Source organism: Triticum urartu, chromosome 3 (genome assembly GCF_003073215.2).
Source record: "Triticum urartu cultivar G1812 chromosome 3, Tu2.1, whole genome shotgun sequence".
In the NCBI taxonomy this organism is placed as follows: domain Eukaryota; kingdom Viridiplantae; phylum Streptophyta; class Magnoliopsida; order Poales; family Poaceae; genus Triticum; species Triticum urartu.
The window spans coordinates 444,569,606-444,591,442 of NC_053024.1; positions in this window are offsets into that span (position 1 = coordinate 444,569,606).

Sequence of the window (21,837 nt, forward strand, 5' to 3'; positions counted from 1 at the left end):
AGGCCCACTACTTCGCCCCGCGAATTCCCGTAGCTCTCCGGTACTTCGAAAAATACCCGAATCACTCGGAACCTTTCCGATGTCCGAATGTAGCCTTCCGATATATCAATCTTTATGTCTCGACCATTTAGAGACTCCTCGTCATGTCCGTGATCTCATCCGGGACTCCGAACAACCTTCGGTACATAAAATCACATAACTCATAATACAAATCATCATCGAACGTTAAGCGTGCGGACCCTACGGGATCGAGAACTATGTAGACATGACCGAGACTCATCTCCGGTCAATAACCAATAGCAGAACCTGGATGCTCATATTGGTTCCTACATATTCTACGAATATCTTTATCGGTCAAACCGCATAACAACATATGTTGTTCCCTTTGTCATCGGTATGTTACTTTCCCGAGATTCGATCGTCGGTATCACCATACCTAGTTCAATCTCGTTACCGGCAAGTCTCTTTACTTGTTTCGTAATGCATCATCCCGCAACTAACTCATTAGTCACATTGCTTGCAAGGCTTATAGTGATGTGCATTACCGAGAGGGCCCAGAGATACCTCTCCGACAATCGGAGTGACAAATCCTAATATCGATCTATGCCAACTCAACAAACACCATCGGAGACACCTATAGAGAATCTTTATAATCACCCAGTTATGTTGTGACGTTTGATAGCACATGATACGTCCATTTTGCATCATGCTTTTATATCAATATTTATTGCATTATGGGCTGTTATTACGCATTATGTCACAATACTTATGCATATTCTCTCTTATTTTGCAAGGTTTACATAAAGAGGGAGAATGCCGGCAGCTAGGATTCTGGGCTGGAAAAGGAGCAAATATTAGAGACCTATTCTGCACAGCTCCAAAAGTCCTGAAACTTCACGGAAGACGTTTTCCAAATATATTAAAAATATTGAGAGCAAGAACTTCACCAGGGGGGCCACACCCTGCCCATGAGGGTGGGGGGCGCGCCCTACACCCATGGGTGCACCCCCCTACCTCGTGGGGCCCCTGGTGGCCCTTCGGTGGCCATATTCTGCTATATGGAGTCTTTTGATGAAAAAAAATCATAAGCCATCTTCTCATACGAAACTCCGTCGCCACGAGGCGGAACCTTGGCGGAATCAATCTAGGGCTCCGGCGGAGCTGTTCTACCGGGGAAGCTTCCCTCCCGGAGGGGGAAATCATCGCCATCGTCATCACCAACGCTCCTCTCATCGGGAGAGGGCAATCTCCATCAACATCTTCATCAGCACCATCTCCTCTCAAAACCCTAGTTCATCTCTTGTATCCAATTCTTGTCTCCAAGTCCGGGATTGGTGTTAGTAGGTTGCTAGTAGTGTTAATTACTCCTTGTAGTTGATGCTAGTTGGTTTAATTGGTGGAAGATCATATGTTCAGATCCTATATGCATATTAATACCCCTCTGATTATGAACATGTTTATGCTTTGTGAGTAGTTACTTTTGTTCCTGAGGACATGGGAGAAATCTTGCTATTAGTAGTCATGTGAATTTGGTATTCGTTCGATATTTTGATGAGATGTATGTTGTCTCTCCTCTAGTGGTGTTATGTGAACGTCGACTACATGACACTTCACCATTATTTGGGCCTATAGGAAGGCATTGGGAAGTAATAAGTAGATGATGGGTTGCTAGAGTGACAGAAGCTTAAACCCTAGTTTATGTGTTGCTTCGTAAGGGGCTGATTTGGATCCATATGTTTCATGCTATGGTTAGGTTTACCTTAATACTTTTGTTGTAGTTGCGGATGCTTGCAATAGAGGTTAATCATAAGTGGGATGCTTGTCCAAGTAAGGGAAGTACCCAAGCACTGGTCCATCCAGCATACAAATTATTGCAAGGTACGGAACGCGATATCATAATGAGCGTGATGAACTAGCTTGACGATAATTCCATGTGTCCTGGAGACTTTTCTCTATATAAGAGTTTGTCCAGGCTTGTCCTTTGCTTACAAAAAGGTATTGGGCCACCTTGCTGCACTTTATTTACTTTTGTTACTTGTTGCTCGTTACAAATTATCTTATCACAAAACTATCTGTTACCTATATTTCAGTGCTTGCAGAGAATACCTTGCTGAAACGCTTATCATTTCCTTCTGCTCCTCGTTGGGTTCGACACTCTTACTTATCGAAAGGACTACGATAGATCCCCTACACTTGTGGGTCATCAAGACTCTTTTCTGGCCGTTGCCGGGAGTGAAGCGCCTTTGGTAGGTGGAATTTGGTAAGGAAAAATTTATATAGTGTGCTGAAATTTACTGTTCACTTGTTACTATGGAAAGTAATCCTCTGAGGGGCTTGTTCGGGGTATCTTCACCCCGACCAGTAGAGCAAAGAGTTGCTCCTCAACCTACTGAACCTACTGAAAATGAAAATGCTTGCTTTGAAATTCCTTTGGGTATGGTAGAAAAACTGCTAGCTAATCCTTTTTTAGGAGATGGAACAAAACATCCTAATGAGCATCTAATATATGTGGATGAAGTTTGTGGATTATTTAAGCTTGCAGGTGTACCCGGAGATGTTGTTAAGAAGAAGGTCTTCCCTTTATCTTTGAGGGGAGATGCATCGACATGGTATAGGCTATGTGATGATATGGAGTCTTGGAACTACAAACGATTGAAATTGGAATTTCATCAAAAGTTTTATCCTATGCATCTTGTTCATCATGATCGCAATTATATATATAATTTTTGGCCTCACGAAGGAGAAAGCATCGCTCAAGCTTGGGGGAGGCTTAAATCAATGTTATATTCATGCCCCAATCATGAGCTCTCAAGAGAAATGATCATTCAAAATTTTTATGCTCGGCTTTCTGGTAACAATCGCACCATGCTTGATACTTCTTGTGCTGGCTCTTTTATGATGAAGACTATTGAATTCAAATGGGATTTATTGGAAAGAATTGAACGCAACTCCGAAGATTGGGACCTCGACAATGGTAAGGAGTCAGGTATGACACCTAGTTTTGATTGTGTTAAATCTTTTATGGATACCGATATTTTTTTTAAATTTAGCACTTAATATGGACTTGACTCTGAGATAGTAGCTTCTTTCTGTGAATCTTTTGCTGCTTATGTTGATCTCCCCAAAGAGAAGTGGTTTAAATACCATCCTACCATAGAAGTAAAAGTAGCTGCACTTATAATGATCCTATTGTTCCTACTTCTTATGTTGAGAAACCACCTTTCCCTGTTAGGATAAAGGATCATGCTAAAGCTTCAACTGTGGTTCGTAAAAGCAATATTAAAACATATACACCTCCTGAGCAAGTTAAAGTTGAACCTAATATTGCTATTGTTAAAGTCTCTTGTCTGATAATATTGATGGGCATGTTATTTATTTCTGTGATGAAACTGCTAGAATTGCTAAACCTGTGCTAAAGATAAACCTAGACCTGTGGTAGGCATGCCTGTTATTTCTGTTAAAATAGGAGATCATTGTTATCATGGCTTATGTGATATGGGTGCCAGTGCTAGTGCAATACCTATTAGCCTTTATAGAGAATATGCAAGGGGGGGGGGGGGGGGGGGGGGGGGGGGGCGGGGGGGGGGGGGGGGGGGGGGGGGGGGGGGGGAAAATATGCATGATATTGCACCTGCTGAGTTAGAAGATATTGATGTCACAATTAAACTTGCCAATAGAGATACTATTTCACCAATGGGAATTGTTAGAGATGTTGAAGTCTTGTGTGGGAAAACTAAATATCCTGCTGATTTTCTTGTTCTTGGTTCCCCACAAGATAGCTTTTGTCCCATTATATTTGGTAGACCCTTCTTAAATACTGTTAATGCTACCATAGATTGCAAAAGGGATGTTGTTACTATCGGTTTAGATGATATGACTCATGAATTTAATTTCTCTAAATTTAGTAGACAACACCGTGAAGAAGAATTACCTAGTAAGGATGAAATTATTGGTCTTGCTTCTATTGCCGTACCTCCTAGTGATCCTTTAGAACAATATTGCTAGACCATGAAAATGACATGTTTATGAATGAAAGAAGGGAATTAGATGAAGTATTCTTTAAACAGGAACCTATTCTGAAAACAATTTACCTGTTGAAATCCTAGGGGATCCTCCTCCACCCAAGGGTGATCCCGTGTTTGAGCTTAAAAGTTGCCTGATACTCTTAAATATGCTTATCTTGATGAGAAAAAGATATATCCTGTTATTATTAGTGCTAACCTTTCAGAGCATGAGGAAGAGAGATTATTGAAAACTCTGAAGAAGCACGTGCTGCTATTGGGTATACTCTTGATGATCTTAAGGGCATTAGTCCCACTCTATGTCAACATAAAATTAATTTGGAAGAAGATGCTAAACCAGTTCGTGATCATCAACGCGGCTGAATCCTAAAATGAAAGAAGTGGTAAGAAAGGAAATACTAAAGCTCCTTGAGGCAGGTATAATCTATCCCGTTGCTGATAGTCAGTGGGTAAGCCCTGTCCATTGTGTCCCTAAGAAGGGAGGTATTACTGTTGTTCCTAATGATAAAGATGAATTGATCCCTCAAAGAATTATTACAGGTTATAGGATGGTAATTGATTTCCGCAAATTAAATAAGGCTACTAAAAAGGATCATTACCCCTTACCTTTTATCGATCAAATGCTAGAAAGATTATCTAAACATACACATTTTTGCTTTCTAGATGGTTATTCTGGTTTCTCTCAAATACCTGTGTCAGCCAAAGATCAATCAAAGACTACTTTTACATGCCCTTTTGGTACTTTTGCTTATAGACGTATGCCTTTTGGTTTATGTAATGCACCTGCTACCTTTCAAAGATGCATGATGGCTATATTCTCTGACTTTTGTGAAAAGATTTGTGAGGTTTTCATGGACGACTTTTCCGTCTATGGATCCTCTTTTGATGATTGCTTGAGCAACCTTGATCGAGTTTTGCAGAGATGTGAAGAAACTAATCTTGTCTTGAATTGGGAAAAGTGCCACTTTATGGTTAATGAAGGTATTGTCTTGGGGCATAAAGTTTCTGAAAGAGGTATTGAAGTTGATAAAGCCAAGGTTGATGCTATTGAAAAGATGCCATGTCCCAAGGACATCAAAGGTATAAGAAGTTTCCTTGGTCCATGCCGGTTTTTATAGGAGGTTCATTAAGGACTTCTCAAAAATTTCTCGGCCTCTGACTAATTTATTACAAAAAGATATACCATTTGTCTTTGATGATGATTGTGTAGAAGCATTTGAAATACTTAAGAAAGCATTGATCTCTGCACCTATTGTTCAGCCACCTGATTGGAATTTACCCTTTGAAATTATGTGTGATGCTAGTGATTATGCTGTAGGTGTTGTTCTAGGACAAAGAGTTGATAAGAAATTAAATGTTATTCAATATGCTAGTAAAACTCTAGACAATGCTCAAAGAAATTATGCTACTACTGAAAAAGAATTCTTAGCAGTTGTATTTGCTTGTGATAAGTTTAGACCTTATATTGTTGATTCTAAAGTAACTATTCACACTGATCATGCTGCTATTAAATATCTTATGGAAAAGAAAGATGCTAAACCTAGACTTATTAGATGGGTTCTCTTGCTACAAGAATTTGACTTACATATTGTTGATAGAAAGGGAGCTGAGAACCCCGTTGCAGACAACTTGTCTAGGTTAGAAAATGTGCTTGATGACCCACTACCTATTGATGATAGCTTTCCTGATGAGCAATTAAATGTCATAAATGCTTCTCATACTGCTCCATGGTATGCTGATTATGCTAATTACATTGTTGCTAAGTTTATACCACCTAGTTTCACATACCAGCAAAAGAAAAAGTTCTTCTATGATTTGAGGCATTACTTTTGGGATGACCCACATCTTTATAAAGAAGGAGTAGATGGTGTTATTAGACGTTGTGTACCTGAGCATGAACAGGAACAGATCCTACGCAAGTGTCACTCCGAAGCTTATGGAGGACACCATGCTGGAGATAGAACTGCACATAAGGTATTGCAATCTGGTTTTTATTGGCCTACTCTCTTCAAGGATGCCCGTAAGTTTGTTTTATCTTGTGATGAATGTCAAAGAATTGGTAATATTAGTAGACGTCAAGAAATGCCTATGAATTATTCACTTGTTATTGAACCATTTGATGTTTGGGGCTTTGACTATATGGGACCTTTTCCTTCCTCTAATGGATATACACATATTTTAGTTGCTGTTGATTACGTTACTAAGTGGGTAGAAGCTATTCCAACTAGTAGTGCTGATCATAACACTTCTATTAAAATGCTTAAAGAAGTTATTTTTCCAGATTTGGAGTCCCTAGATATTTAATGACTGATGGTGGTTCACATTTTATTCATGGTGCTTTCCGTAAAATGCTTGCTAAATATGATGTTAATCATAGAATTGCATCTCCTTATCACCCTCAGTCTAGTGGTCAAGTAGAATTGAGTAATAGAGAACTCAAATTAATTTTGCAAAAGACTTGTAATAGGTCTAGAAAGAATTGGTCCAAGAAACTTGATGATGCATTATGGGCCTATAGAACTGCATATAAAAATCCTATGGGTATGTCTCCGTATAAAATGGTCTATGGAAAAGCATGTCACTTACCTCTCGAACTAGAACACAAGGCTTATTGGGCTATTAAAGAACTCAATTATGATTTTAAACTTGCCGGTGAGAAGAGGTTATTTGATATTAGCTCACTCGATGAATGGAGAACCCAAGCCTACGAAAATGCCAAGTTGTTTAAAGAAAAAGTTAAAAGATGGCATGAAAAAGGATACAAAAGCGTGAGTTTAATGTAGGTGATTATGTATTGCTATACAACTCTCCGTTTAAGATTTTTTGCAGGAAAACTTCTCTCTAAATGGGAAGGTCCTTACGTTATCGAGGAGGTCTATCGTTCCGGTGCCATAAAAATCAACAACTTCAAAGGCACAAATCCGAAGGTGGTGAATGTCAGAATTAAACATTATATCTCAGGTAATCCCATAAATGTTGAAACCAATATTATTGAAACCGTAACCCCGAAGGAATACATAAGAGACACTTTCCGAACGTTCAGACTCCGAAAAGAATAGGTATGTGGTACGGTAAGTAAACCGACTCCAAAACAGTTTTTAAGGCAATATTTCTCGTTTTGGAATATTTAGAAAAAATAGAAAAATAAGAAGCAGTCCGGAAGGACACGAGGGCTCCACGAGGGTGGAGGGCGCGCCCTACCCCTACTGGCGCGCCCCCTACCTCGTGGGCACCTCGTGCGCTCTCGGACTCCATTTTCTTACACGACACGTATTTTGGTCGGTAAAAATTCATTATATAATCTCCCGGGGGTTTTGACTCCCGTATCACGCAAATATCTCCTGTCTTTGTTTCGAGCTGTCCTGCTGCAGATTTGAGCAACATGTCGTCCCAGGATTCGGAAGGAGAGAGCTATGTGGCTGATTTCCTTGCAAACCCTAAAGTCTATGGGGATGTGGAGCATTGTGGTTGGACTACGAAAGAAGAAGAGGGCTATGAACCTAAGGGAAAGGAGGAGACGAGCTCAGAAGAAGACGAAGTTCCTCTACCTCAACCTGGGGACATGCATGTGGAGTTCAGAAAGTCAAGCCTCCCGGATAGAGTAAAGAAACCTAAGATCGAGTTTATCCCTTTTCGCCTCTTGCAGGAAAACAAGCAGGAACTATGCAAAAAGATACTGAGCCTGGAGCAGGAGATCGATGACCTAAGGTACCAAAATTCTGTCCTCAAACGCAAATTAAGGAAGAAGCTTACGTCATCAACAAAACCATTACCTTCTCCACCAACAAAGAAGAATTGAGTATCTGGTATGGGCACCCCCTTGGCAATTGCCAAGCTTGGGGGAGTGCCCCGGTATCGTATCACCATCACTTTTATCTTTAACGTTTTTCTTAGTTCGATCCTTTTGGTAATATCTTGATCTAGTAGAATAAAAGTTCTTAGTATGATCTAGTTGTGAGTTTTGCTTTATAATTCCTCTATGTAATCGAGTCTGTGAGCTATATAATAAAGATTAGTGTTGAGTCAAGGGCTTGATTATTTTGCCATGATCCTAAGGGAATAAAAGAAAAGAGAAAGAATAAAAAGAAACAAAGAGATCATGTGAGTCTTATGGAGAGTAATGAGCTCACATAGAAAAAGTATGATGAATAAAATTTGTTGAGGGTTAACAAACATAGTTTTGGTCATCGTTGCAATTAATAGGAAGTAATAAAGAAAGAGAAGTCTTCACATATAGATACACTATCTTGGACATCTTTTATGACTATGAGCACTCATTAAAATATGACATGGTAAAGAGTTGACATTGGACAAGGAAGACAACGTAATGGGTTATGTTTCCTTACATCTGAGATAAATTATATTGTCCTGGATCATCCAACATGTTATGCTTGCCTTCCCCCCTCATGCTAGCCAAATTCATTGCACCAAGTAGAGATACTACTTGTGCTTCCAAATACCGTTAAACCAGTTTTGCCATAAGAGTCCACCATACCAACCTATGGATTGAGCAAGATCCTCCAAGTAAGTTGTCATCGGTGCAAGCAATAAAAATTGCTCTCTAAATATGTATGACTTATTAGTGTGGGAGAAAATAAGCTTTATACGGTCGCGTGATATGGAAGAAATAAAAGCGGCAGACTGCATAATAAAGGTCCATATTACAAGTGGCAATATAAAGTGACGTTCTTTCGCATTAAGATTTTGTGCATCAAACCATAAAAGAGCATGACAACCTCTGCTTCCCTCTGCGAAGGGCCTATCTTTTAATTTTATCTCCTACATTGCATAAGAGTCATGGTGATCCTCACCCTTCCTTTTTACATTTTATCCTTTGGCAAGCGTGGTATGTTGGAAAGATCCTGGTATATATGGCTAATTGGATGTGAGTCTTCATGAATTATTACTGTTGACATTACCCTTGAGGTAAAACGTTGGGAGGCAAAACTATAAACCCCTATCTTTCTCTGTGTCCGATTAAAACTCCATACCCATAAGTATTGCGTGAGTGTCAGCAATTTTGAAAGACTATATGATAATTGAGTATGTGGACTTGCTGAAAAGCTCTTATACATTGACTCTTTCGTATGTTATGATAAATTGCAATTGCTCCAATGACTGAGATTATAGTTTGTTAGTTTTCAATGAAGGTTACTATTCATACTTGAGATTGTAATTGAATTATTACTCTAGCATAAGAAATCATATGGCAAGAATTATATAAGTTGCTGTTGTAAGAATGATCATGATGCCCTCATGTCCGTATTTTATTTTTATCGACACATCTATCTCTAAACATGTGGACATATTTTTCGATTTCGGCTTTTCTCTTGAGGACAAGCGAGGTCTAAGCTTGGGGGGAGTTGATACGTCCATTTTGCATCATGCTTTTATATCGATATTTATTGCATTATGGGTTGTTATTACGCATCATGTCACAATACTTATGTCGTATTTCGGGTTCCGGCAGACCCTTAAGGTTGGAACTCTGGGGTGCGCACAGAGATCTTTCCCCTACCGACTCGCGCTTCTATGCTCGCAAGAAATCTAGGCAGGAAAGAAGAACACACAAAGGACATGAGGTTTATACTGGTTCGGGCCACCGATGTGGTGTAATACCCTACTCCAGTGTGTGGTGTGGTGGATTGCCTCAGGGGCTGATGATGAACAATACAGGGGGAAGAAGGCCTCGCGAGAGGTGTTCTTGAGCTGGTGTGGTATGTTCTACTTGGTGGATCTCTCTCTCTTTCTCTTCTCTCTTTCTTTCTCTTCTTTTTCTCCCCTTTTCTCCTCTTTCTCCATGGTGGTTAGTCCTATTTATAGAGGCCCTGGTCCTCTTCCCAAAAAATGAGCGGGAAGGGCGCCAACAATTGGCCATTTTGAAGGGGAACATCTAGTACAAGTTATCCTGACCAAAGGTGGTCTTCGGCTGCCAAAAGCACTGGTGATGACGCCGTCTTGGGCTCCACGGTGACCTCCGTCCTGCCGCTCTGCTGGTCTTGGTCTCGTTGCACCGGAATGGTAACCTTTGCCCGATGCCTTGGCCTGTGCTTGCTCCCTTTGCACCGAAGGGGAAACAAGGACACTGCGCAGGCCGCGCCCGCCTGGCCCGCCTAATCTCGATCGTCATGGCTTGCGTCACGGGCTCCTCGCGAGGCACCCCTGCCTTGATCTCTCCGCCTCCTCGCGAGCCTGCCTGATGAGGCTGCTCCTGAGGAAGCCTCCTGTCGTCCGCCCCGCAAGGCTTGGCCCCTTGCGAGGGTCTTGAGCTTGAGCTGATGAAGCTGGGCCGCACTGGGCCCCCACTCGAGCCACGCCGCAGGCCGCAGGCAGGCAAGTCTGGGGACCCCCGTTCCCAGAACACCGACAGTAGCCCCCGGGCCCAAGGCGCGCCCGGGCTGCTTAGCAGAAGAAGCTAAGGGCAAGCGCGAAGGCGCCGCGGGCCCCAATTGCCCGCGGCCGGGCGCCGCGTGGCGATTGGTTGGACGCGGGGCGTCTGCGCTTTCCCCACGACGCCTCGGCAACGCTCGACTTGTCAAGTCCCTGCATGCAGAGAAATGGGTCATGATACCTGCGATCGTGTGGCCGGCGGTTGGCTTCTCCGGCTATAAGTACGGGGCCGCGTGAGCTCGTTAGCTTATCCCTTCCTGCTACTCCTTTCCTTCCTCTTCCTCGTCCTTGCTTCTCTTTACGCCAATGGCACAATCCGCCGGTTTTCTGCAGAAGAGAAAGGAAAGGCCCCCTGAGAAGGTCCTGACCCTCTTCTGCCGAAGAAACGGCTAGTCCCCTGCCGCCGAGATGAGGGTGCTTGGCAGGAGGCGCCGAGGCCCTGGTACGAGCGGCCGCCGCCTGGGTTTCCACTGCCCTTGTATGCCCGAATCGAGGGCCCTGGGGAAGAGGGCATCGAGTGACACCGACGGTGCCACCGCCGACGCCGGCGAGTCACGGCGGTGCGCGTCGTTCCTCCTGGAGTCCACGCGAGGGCTCCTCCTGTGAGCTCGTGCTTCACGCCGCCATGCCCCCATGCTCTTGGATCCGCCTTCCTCCCTCCTTCGCCTTCGAGATGCCGCCGAGCGGGTCTCTGGAGCTCTGGCTGTAGCACGCCGACTGCAGCACCCTCGCGACCGGAGCAGAGGTCGCGGTCGTCGCTCCGGGCAAGGTCTACATGACCCGGGGCTGGGGTGAGATCGCCCGGGTCTGCGCAGGAGGGTGCCCTCGTAATTCATCTTGAATACGACGGCCTCCCTGATGTTCTTCAAGGTCTTCGATGCTGAAGGACGCCGGTTGGAGTGCTGCCCCAAGGAAAGCGGCAGGGGCATCGGACTGGCGAGGACCTGGCCTGCCCATCGGCCCTCCAGCAGCTCTTCAGACGGCAGCGGAGGAGCTGGGGAATCCAGCGGATCCCAAAAGAAGAGAGATATCTCAAAAGAGACGAGCGACGACAGCTACGAGCCTCCGAGCTCGCGCGTGCTCGGAGTAGGGCATCTGCAGCGGGCGGCCGATCCCACTGATCTGGGTGGGGTTGGCGCCGGCGCCGGGCAGTCCACTATTGATGATAGCGTCGCTTGCGGAGGCGCGGGCAATAGCGTTCCTTAGGATTAGCACCTTTTGTCCCTACGAGGAATCGAAGCAACACCCCGCGGGGGTATGTAAGGCGCCTGCCATGTCTTTTGCGAACATTATATCCCTAATATGAATTGATGCGAGATGCTTGTCCTGTCCCGGCTCGGCTCCCCCTTTCTATCCTCACGAGGACTTAGCGCTCTACGCTGACAGGTCCCAGTCCCCAGGCAGGCTTTAGCTATCGCTGGTATGCCAGGTCACGATGTCGTGGTCAAGGCCAGGAGGTGAGCGGCCCGAGGTCCGGTAAGAGCCCCCGAATCACGATGCTCGAGAGGTCCCCTTTAGCGCTCGATCAGCCCTCGCTGGGCGAGAAAGGAAGGCAACGTCGTCGTGACAGAGCTGCACTAGGCGAGGGTTTGGTGCTGCGTTGGTCCAACTCCTGTAAGGGCGTGACTTATCTTTTGAGTTTGGGGTAGTACTTCGACGGGGCGCCCGGCCCGAGTGGCGGTAGCTGAGGTGCTGCTGGGTTAGGTCCTCGCGAGCTTCCTCCCACTTCCCCACACTTTCCTTAATGCTCTACGTCCTCAGGTCCCGGCCCTAGAGCGAGCTCAGCGGCCGCTGGTATGACAAGTCGCGATGCTGTGGATCAAGGCCAGGGGGTGAGGGCTGGAGAGCCAGTAGGAACCCATGAGTCGCGATGCTCAGGCGCCCCCTTTTAACATGCAAGCGGTCCATGCCGGAGAGAGGGAGAGATATCCCGCGATGTCCCCAACGTTGCTCATGGAGTGAGTCCTGCATACCAATCACGAGGAGAGACAAGACCTGTCGCTACGGTTGTCAGCCAACCATTGGTCGCTCCGAGGGAGTGATTGGGGCACTGAGGGCCTGGTGAGGTGGCGCCTTGCGGGGCTGCCGCGGCCAGAGCTCGACCACTCAGATTTATCGGCATTGTAGGGACGGACCCGTATGCAGACGTCGTGCCAGAGTGAGCGGCTCCATGGGTAGGTGTCAATCGAGCAGGTGATTAGGTCAGGTATATTAAGTACGAAGGAGCAAATTCAATTCAAGTAGATGCGGGGAAAGAAAACGCCACTGGGCCAGGCCCGAGCAGTTTGGGGATGATGCAGCCCGAGGGGCGCCCCCAACAAGGTAGGTAAGTGCGTAAGTAAAACGGATACGTGCCGCAGGGACGGACCCACGCGACCTAGGAACGACGCGGCCCTGTGGGCTCTCCCAGCTAAAAATGGAACTTGAAAGATGTCACCTGATGTCGTTGAAGATGAAGTGATGCCGCAGAAGTGGGCGACGCACGGTGAAGACGTCGACCCTCACGAGCCCCTAGGCCTAGGAGCCTCGGGAGGCTCCGGGGGCACGGGTAGGTCTTCGAGGGCCATCCCCATCCCCACCTCCGTCAGGACCGCACAATGCCTAATCTCCTGAGCCTCCAGAATACTCCTCAGCGGGCGCTGATGAGCGGCAACCGTGTTCGGCAGGCCGAAAGGCATGCGAATGTAGCTGTGAGGTGGACCCTCGCAACGCCCCACGCAAGAAGGCCAGAGGCGCTCCTGAGACGCGGCTCGGTTGAGCCCTGGCACGTCGATGCAGACGCGCAACCCACCATACTCGCCTGGATGTGGGGCCATGGCGGGCAAGCGGCGGCTGCCGCGCATGACTCTTGACTCATGTAGCTCATGGGTGTTTCCTGCGATGAACTCCTGAGGGTTTGGTCTTCCTTGCCTCGTACCTTCCTGAGGGAAATGTGCCTGGAAGCACCCCTCCAAGTGGTGCCCGAGCACCTCCCTCGTGACCTTGGCAAAGTTGGTGGCTCTCCAAGAAAGAGCCCCCGAGCCCTGCATGAGGAGGGCGTCGGGCGCGCTTTCCTATGCGACAGAGGGTGGCGCTCCCTGAACGGGCGCGAATCTTGACGCAATGCCTCCGGAGGCGCCTGCCTCCTTATGGCTTGGGCCAGGCGAAGCCTTCTTCTTCTTAAGGGTCGCCTCGGGAAGTCTTCCACTCCCGTGATCCGGGTCTTCGATTGCTGCGGCTTGGAATGCACGCTCAAGTGAACACACCGCGTCCCTTTCCTCACAGGGTACGGTGATGACTCCACCGCTTCCTGGCATCTTGAGGACATTGTAGCCATGGTGAGTCACTGCCATGAACTTGGCTAGGGCTGGGTACCCGAGGCTGGCGTTGTATGGTAGGCGAATGTGGGCGACATCGAAGTCAATGAGCTCGGTGCGGTAGTTGTTGCGCTGCCCGAAGGTGACTGGCAGGCGAACTTGCCCTATCGGAACGGTGGAACCATCAGTGACTCTTGAGAAAGGCCTGGTCGGCTGGAGCTGATCATATAGCACTTGGAGATTGTCGAACGTCTCGACGGACAGGATGTTGAGTCCTGCTCCGCCATCAACGAGGGTCCTGGTGACCTGCACATTGCTGATGGCTGGGGAGCAAAGCATCGGGAGGAATCCGGCCGTCGCCGCGCACTTGAGCTGATTTCAACAAGGCCTTTCTTTTTCTTGCCCTTTTACTTGAAACTAGTGGTCATGTCAACCATCAACACATGATGCTTTTCTTGATTTCTACCTTCGCTGATTTCAGCATCGCGAAGAGCTCGGGAATCGTTTTCGTCATCCCTTACATATTATAGTTCATCAGGAAGTTCTAGTAACTTGGTGATAGTGACTAGAGAACTCTGTCAATCACTATCTTATATGGAAGATTAACTCCCACTTGATTCAAGCGATTGTAGTACTCAGACAATCTGAGCACATGCTCACTCGTTGAGCCATTCTCCTCCATCTTGTAGGCAAAGTACTTGTTACAGGTCTCATACCTCTCGACTCAGGCATGAGTCTGAAATAACAATTACAACTCTTGGAACATCTCATATGCTCCATGGCGTTTCAAAACATTTTTGAAGTCCCGGTTCTAAGCCATAAAGCATGGTGCACTAAACTATCAAGTAGTCATCATACCAAGCTTGTCAAACATTCATAACGTCTACATTTGCTCCTGTAATAGGTCCGTCACCTAGCGGTGCATCAAGGACATAATTCTTCTGTGCAGCAATGAGGATAATCCTCAGATCACGGACCTAGTCTGCATCATTGCTACTATAATCTTTCAACATAGTTTTTCTCTAGGAACATATCAATAATAAACGGGGAGCTACATCACGAGCTATTAATCTACAACATAGATATGCTAATACTATCAGGACTAAGTTCATGTTAAAATTAAAGTTCAATTAATCATATTACTTAAGAACTCCCACTTAGATAGACATCCCTCTAATCATCTAAGTGATCACGTGATCCATATCAACTAAACCATGTCCGATCATCACGTGAGATGGAGTAGTTTTCAATGGTGAACATCACTATGTTGATCATATCTACTATATGATTCACGCTCGACCCTTCAGTCTCAATGTTCCGAGGCCATATCTGCATATGCTAGGCTCGTCAAGTTTAACCCGAGTATTCTGCGTGTGCAAAACTGGCTTGCACCCGTTGTATGTGAACGTAGAGCTTATCACACCCGATCATCACCTGGTGTCTCGGCACGCCGAACTATAGCAACGGTGCATACTCACGGAAAACACTTGTACCTTGAAATTTAGTGAGAGATTATCTTATAATGCTACTGCCGTACTAAGCAAAATGAGATCCATAAAGGATAAACATCACATGCAATCAATATAAGTGATATGATATGGCATCATCATCTTGTGCCTTTGATCTCCATCTCCAAAGCACCATCATCATCACCATCGTCGTCGGCTTGACACCTTGATCTCCATCGAAGCATCATTGTCGTCTCGCCAACTATTGCTTCTACGACTATCGCTACCTCTTAGTGATAAAGTAAAGCAATTACATGGCGATTGCATTTCATACAATAAAGCGACAACCATATGGCTCCTGCCAGTTGCCGATAACTGTTACAAAACATGATCATCTCATACAATATATCATCACGTCTTGACCATATCACATCACACCAATCCCTGCAAAAATAAGTTAGACGTCCTCTACTTTGTTGTTGCAAATTTTACTTGGCTGCTATGGGCTTAGCAAGAACCGTTCTTACTTACACATAAAAAACCACCACGATGTATAGTGTTTGTTTTTTGATCTTTAGAAAGAACCCGGTTCATTGAATCTAATTCAACTAAAGTTCGAGAAACTGACACCCGCCAGCCACCTGTGTGCAAAGCACGTCGGTGGAACCAGTCTCATCACATGAACGCTGTCATGTAATGTCGGTGCGGGCCGCTTCATCCAACAATACCGCCGAATCAAGAAACAACTAGTGACGGCAAGAAATATGTATATACCCACGCCCACAACTCCTTTGTGTTCTACTCATGCATATAACATCTACGCATAGACCTGGCTCGGATGCCACTGTTGGGGAATGCAGTATTTCAAAAAATTTACCTACGATCATGCAAGATCTATCTAGGAGATGCATAGCAACGAGAGGGGAGAGTGTGTCTATGTACCCTCATAGACTGAAAGCGGAAGCATTAAGTAATGTGGTTGATGTAGTCGAACGTCTTCGCGATCCAACCGATCAAGTACCGAATGCACGACACCTCTGCGATCTGCACACATTCAGCTTGATGACGTCCCTCGAACTCTAGATCCAGCTAAGGCCGAGGGAGAGTTTCGTCAACACGACTGCGTCGTTACGGTGATGATGAAGTTATCGACGCAGGGCTTCACCTAAGCACTATGACGATATGACCAAGGTGGAAATCTGTGGAGGGGGCACCACACACAGCTAAGAAATCAACTTGTGTGTCTATGTGGTGCCCCCTCCCCCGTATATAAAGGAGGGGAGGAGGAGGAGGGCCAGCCTCTAGGGGCGTGCCCAAAGGGGGGATTCCTACTCCTAGTAGGAGTAGGTTTCCCCCTTTCCTAGTCCAAGTAGGAGAAGAAGGAAGGAGAGGGAGAGGGAGAAGGAAAGAGGGGGGCGCCGCCCCCTCCTAGTCCAATTCGGACCAGCCCATGGGGGGTGCACGGCCAACCCTTGAGGCCCTTATCTCCTTTCCCGTATGGCCCATTAAGGCCCACTACTTCGCCCGGCGAATTCCCGTAACTCTCCGGTACTCCGAAAAATACCCGAATCACTCGGAACCTTTCCGATGTATGAATATAGCCTTCCAATATATCGATCTTTACACCTCGACCATTTCGAAACTCCACGTCATGTCCGTGATCTCATCCGGGACTCATAACAACCTTCGGTACATCAAATCACATAACTCATAATATAAATCGTCATCGAAAGTTAAGCGTGCGGACCCTACGGGTTCGAGAACTATGTAGACATGACCGAGACTCATCTCCGGTCAATAACCAATAGCGGAACCTGGATGATCATATTGTTTCCTACATATTCTACGAAGATCTTTATCGGTCAAACCGCATAATAACATATGTTGTTCCCTTTGTCATTGGTATGTTGCTTGCCCGAGATTCGATCGTCGGTATGACCATAACTAGTTCAATCTTGTTACCAGCAAGTCTCTTTACTCGTTCCGTAATGCATCATCCCGCAACTAAGTCATTAGTCACATTGCTTGCAAGGCTTATAGTGATGTGCATTACCGAGAGGGCCCATAGATACCTCTCCGACAATCGGAGTGACAAATCCTAATCTCGATCTATGCCAACTCAACAAACGCCATCGGAGACACCTGTAGAGCATCTTTATAATCACCCAGTTACGTTGTGACGTTTGATAGCACACTAAGTGTTCCTCCGGTATTCGGGAGTTGCATAATCTCATAGTCATAGGAACATGTATAAGTCATGAAGAAAGCAATAGCAATAAACTAAACGATCATAGCCCATCTCATCATTTTCTAATGATGTGATCCTGTTCATCAAATGACAACACACATCCATGGCTAGGAAACTTAACCATCTTTGATTAACGAGCTAGTCAAGTAAAGGCATACTAGGGACACTCTGTGTGTCTATGTATTCACACATGTACTAAGTTTTCGGTTAATACAATTCTAGCATGAATAATAAACATTTATCATGATATGAGGAAATATAAATAACAACTATATTATTGCCTCTAGGGCATATTTCCTTCATATCCAGACCACTAGTTTTAAAAAAGGGCAAACAGAAGAAGGGGAACTTCAAGAAGAATGACAAGCAAGTTGCTGCTCAAGTGAAGAAGCCCAAACCTAAGCCTGAGACTGAGTGCTTCTACTGCAAAGGGGCTGGTCACTAGAAGCGGAACTGCCCCAAGTATTTGGTGGATAAGAAGGATGGCAAAGTGAAAGGTATATTTGATATACATGTTATTGATGTGTGCCTTACTAATGCTCGTAGTAGCGCTTGGGTATTTGATACTGGTTCTGTTGCTCATATTTGCAACTCGAAACATGGGCTACGGATTAAATGAAGATTGGCTAAGGACGAGGTGACGATGCGCGTGGGAAATGGTTCCAAAATCGATGTGATCGTCGTCGGCACGCTACCTCTACATCTACCATCGGGATTAGTTTTAGACATAAATAATTGTTATTTGGTGCTAGCGTTGAGCATGAACATTATATCTGGATCTTGTTTGAATTGCGACGACGGTTATTCATTTAAATCAGAGAATAATGGTTGTTCTATTTATATGAAGTAATATCTTTTATGGTCATGCACCGTTGATGAGTGGTCTATTTTTATTGAATCTTGATAGTAGTGATACACATATTCATAGTATTGAAGCAAAAAGATATAAGTTTAATAATGATAGTGCAACTTATTTGTGGCACTGCCGTTTAGGTCATATTGGTGTAAAGCGCATGAAGAAACTCCATGCTGATGGACTTTTGGAATCACTTGATTATGAATCACTTGATGCTTGCGAACCATGCCTCATGGGCAAGATGACTAAGACTCCGTTCTCTGGAACAATGGAGCGAGCAACTGACTTATTGGAAATAATACATACTATGTATGCGTCCGATGAGTGTTGAGGCTCGCGGCGGGTATCGTTATTTTCTGACCTTCACAGATGATTTGAGCAGATATGGGTATATCTACTTATGAAACATAAGTCTGAAACATTTGAAAAGTTCAAAGAATTTTAGAGTGAAGTGGAAAATCATCGTAACAAGAAAATAAAGTTTCTACGATCTGATCGTGGAGGTGAATATTTGAGTTATGAGTTTGGTCTTCATTTGAAACAATGTGGAATAGTTTCGCAACTCACGCCACCTGGAACACCATAATGAAATTGTGTGTCTGAACATCATAACCGTACTTTATTGGATATGGTGCGATCTATGATGTCTCTTACTTATTTACCGCTATCGTTTTGGGGTTATGCTTTAGAGACGGCTGAATCCACGTTAAATAGGGAACCATCTAAATCCGTTGAGACAACACCATATGAACTGTGGTTTGGCAAGAAACCTAAGCTGTCGTTTCTTAAAGTTTGGGGCTGCGATGTTTATGTGAAAAAGCTTCAACCTGATAAGCTCGAACCCAAATCGGAGAAATGTGTCTTCATAGGATACCCAAAGGAGATTATTGGGTACACCTTCTATCACAGATCCAAAGTCAAGATATTCATTGCTAAGAATGGATCCTTTTTAGAGAAGGAGTTTCTCTCGAAAGAAGTGAGTGGGAGGAAAGTAGAACTTGATGAGGTAATTGTACCTTCTCCCGAATTGGAAAGTAGTTCATCACAGAAATTAGTTCCAGTGATTCCTACACCAATTAGTGAGGAAGCTAATGATGATGATCATGAAACTTCTGATCAAGTTACTGCCAAACCTGTAGGTCAACTAGAGTACGATCCGTACTATAGTGGTACGGTAATCCTGTTCTGGAGGTCATATTAATTGACCATGACGAACCTATGAACTATGAGGAAGCGATGATGAGCCCAGATTTCGCGAAATGGCTTGAGGCCATGAAATCTGAGATGGGATCCATGTATGAGAACAAAGTGTGGACTTTGGTTGACTTGCCCGATGATCGGCAAGCAATAGAGAATAAATGTATCTTCAAGAAGAAGACTGACGCTGACGATAATGTTACTGTCTACAAAGCTCGACTTGTTGTGAAAGGTTTTCGACAAGTTCAAAGAGTTGACTACGATGAGGCATTCTCACCCGTAGCGATGCTTAAGTCTGTCCGAATCATGTTAGCAATTGCCGCATTTTATGATTATGAAATTTGGCAAATGGATGTCAAAACTGCATTCCTTAATGGATATCTTAAAGAAAAGTTGTATATGATGCAACCAGAAGGTTTTGTCGATCCAAAAGGTGCTAACAAAGTGTGCAAGCTCCAGCGATCCATTTATGGACTGGTGCAAGCCTCTTGGAGTTGGAATATACGCTTTGATAGTGTGAACAAAGCATATGGTTTTATACAGACTTTTGGAGAAGCTTGTATTTACAAGAAAGTGAGTGGGAGCTCTATAGCATTTATAATATTATATGTGGATGACATATTGTTGATTGGAAATAATACAGAATTTCTAGATAATATAAAAGGGTACTTGAATAAGAATTCTTCAATAAAGACCTCGGTGAAGCTACTTATATATTGGGCTTCAAGATCTATAGAGATAGATCAAGACGCTTAATTGGACTTTCAGAAATCACACACCTTGATAAAGTTTTGAAGAATTTCAAAATGGATCAGTCAAAGAAAGCGTTCTTGCCTATGTTACAAGGTATGAAGTTGAGTCAGACTCAATGCCCGACCACTGCAGAAGATAGAGAGAAAATGAAAGTCATTCCCTGTGACTCGGCCATAGGTTCTATCATGTATGCAATGCTATGTACCAGACCTGATATGTGCCTTGCTATAAGTTTAGTAGGGAGGTACCAAAGTAATCCAGGAGTGGACCACTGGACAGCGGTCAAGAACATCCTGAAATACCTGAAAAGGACTAAGGATATGTTTCTCGTTTATGGAGGTGACAAAGAGCTCGTCGTAAATGGTTACGTCGATGAAAGCTTTGACACTGATCCAAATGACTCTAAGTCACAAACCGGGTATGTATTTATATTGAATGGTGGAGCTGTCAGTTGGTACAGTTCCAAGCAGAGCATCATGGCGGGATCTACGTGTGAAGTGGAGTACATAGCTGCTTCTGAAGCAGCAAATGAAGGAGTCTGGATGAAGGAGTTCATATCCGATCTAAGGTGTAATATCTAGTGCATCGGGTCTAATGAAAATCTTTTGTGATAATACTGGAGCAATTGCCTTGGCAAAGGAATCCAGATTTCACAAGAGAACCAAACACATCAAGAGACACTTCAATTCCATCCCCGATCAAGTCAAGGAGGGAGACACAAGAGATTTGCAAGATACGTACGGATTTGAATGTTGCAGACCCGTTGACTAAGCCTCTCTCACGAGCAAAACATGATCAACACTAAGACTCCATGGGTGTTAGAATCATTACTATGTAATCTAGATTATTGACTCTAGTGCAAGTGGGAGACTGAAGGAAATATGCCCTAGAGGCAATAATAAAGTTGTTATTTATATTTACTTATATCATGATAAATGTTTATTATTCATGCAGAATTGTATTAACGAAACTACTAGTACATGTGTGAATACATAGAACAAACAGAGTGTCCCTAGTATGCCTCTACTAGACTAGCTCGTAATCAAAGATGGTTCAAGTTTCCTGAGCCATAGACATGTGTTGTCATTTGATGGACGAGGCACATCATTAGAGTAATGATGTGATGACAAGACCCATCCATAGCTTAGCATAATGATCGTTAGTTTTATTGCTATTGCTTTTCATGGACTTATACATGTTCCTCTGGACTATGAGATATGCAACTCCCGAATAACCGGAGGAACACCTTGTGTGCTATCAAACGTCACAACGTAACTGGGTGGATTATGAAGATGCTCTACAGGTGTCTCCAATGGTGTTTGTTGAGTTGGCATAGATCAAGATTAGGATTTGTCACTCTGTGTATCGAAGAGGTATCTCTGGGCCCTCTGGGTAATGCACATCACTATGAGCCTTGCAAGCAATGTGACTAATGAGTTAGTTACGGGATGATGCATTACGGAACGAGTAAAGAGATTTGCCGGTAACGAGATTGAACTAGGTATGATGATACCGACGATCAAATCTCGGGCAAGTAACATACCGATGACAAATGGAATGACGTATGTTGTTATGCGGTTTGACTGATAAAGATCTCCGTAGAATATGAAGGAGCCAATATGATCAT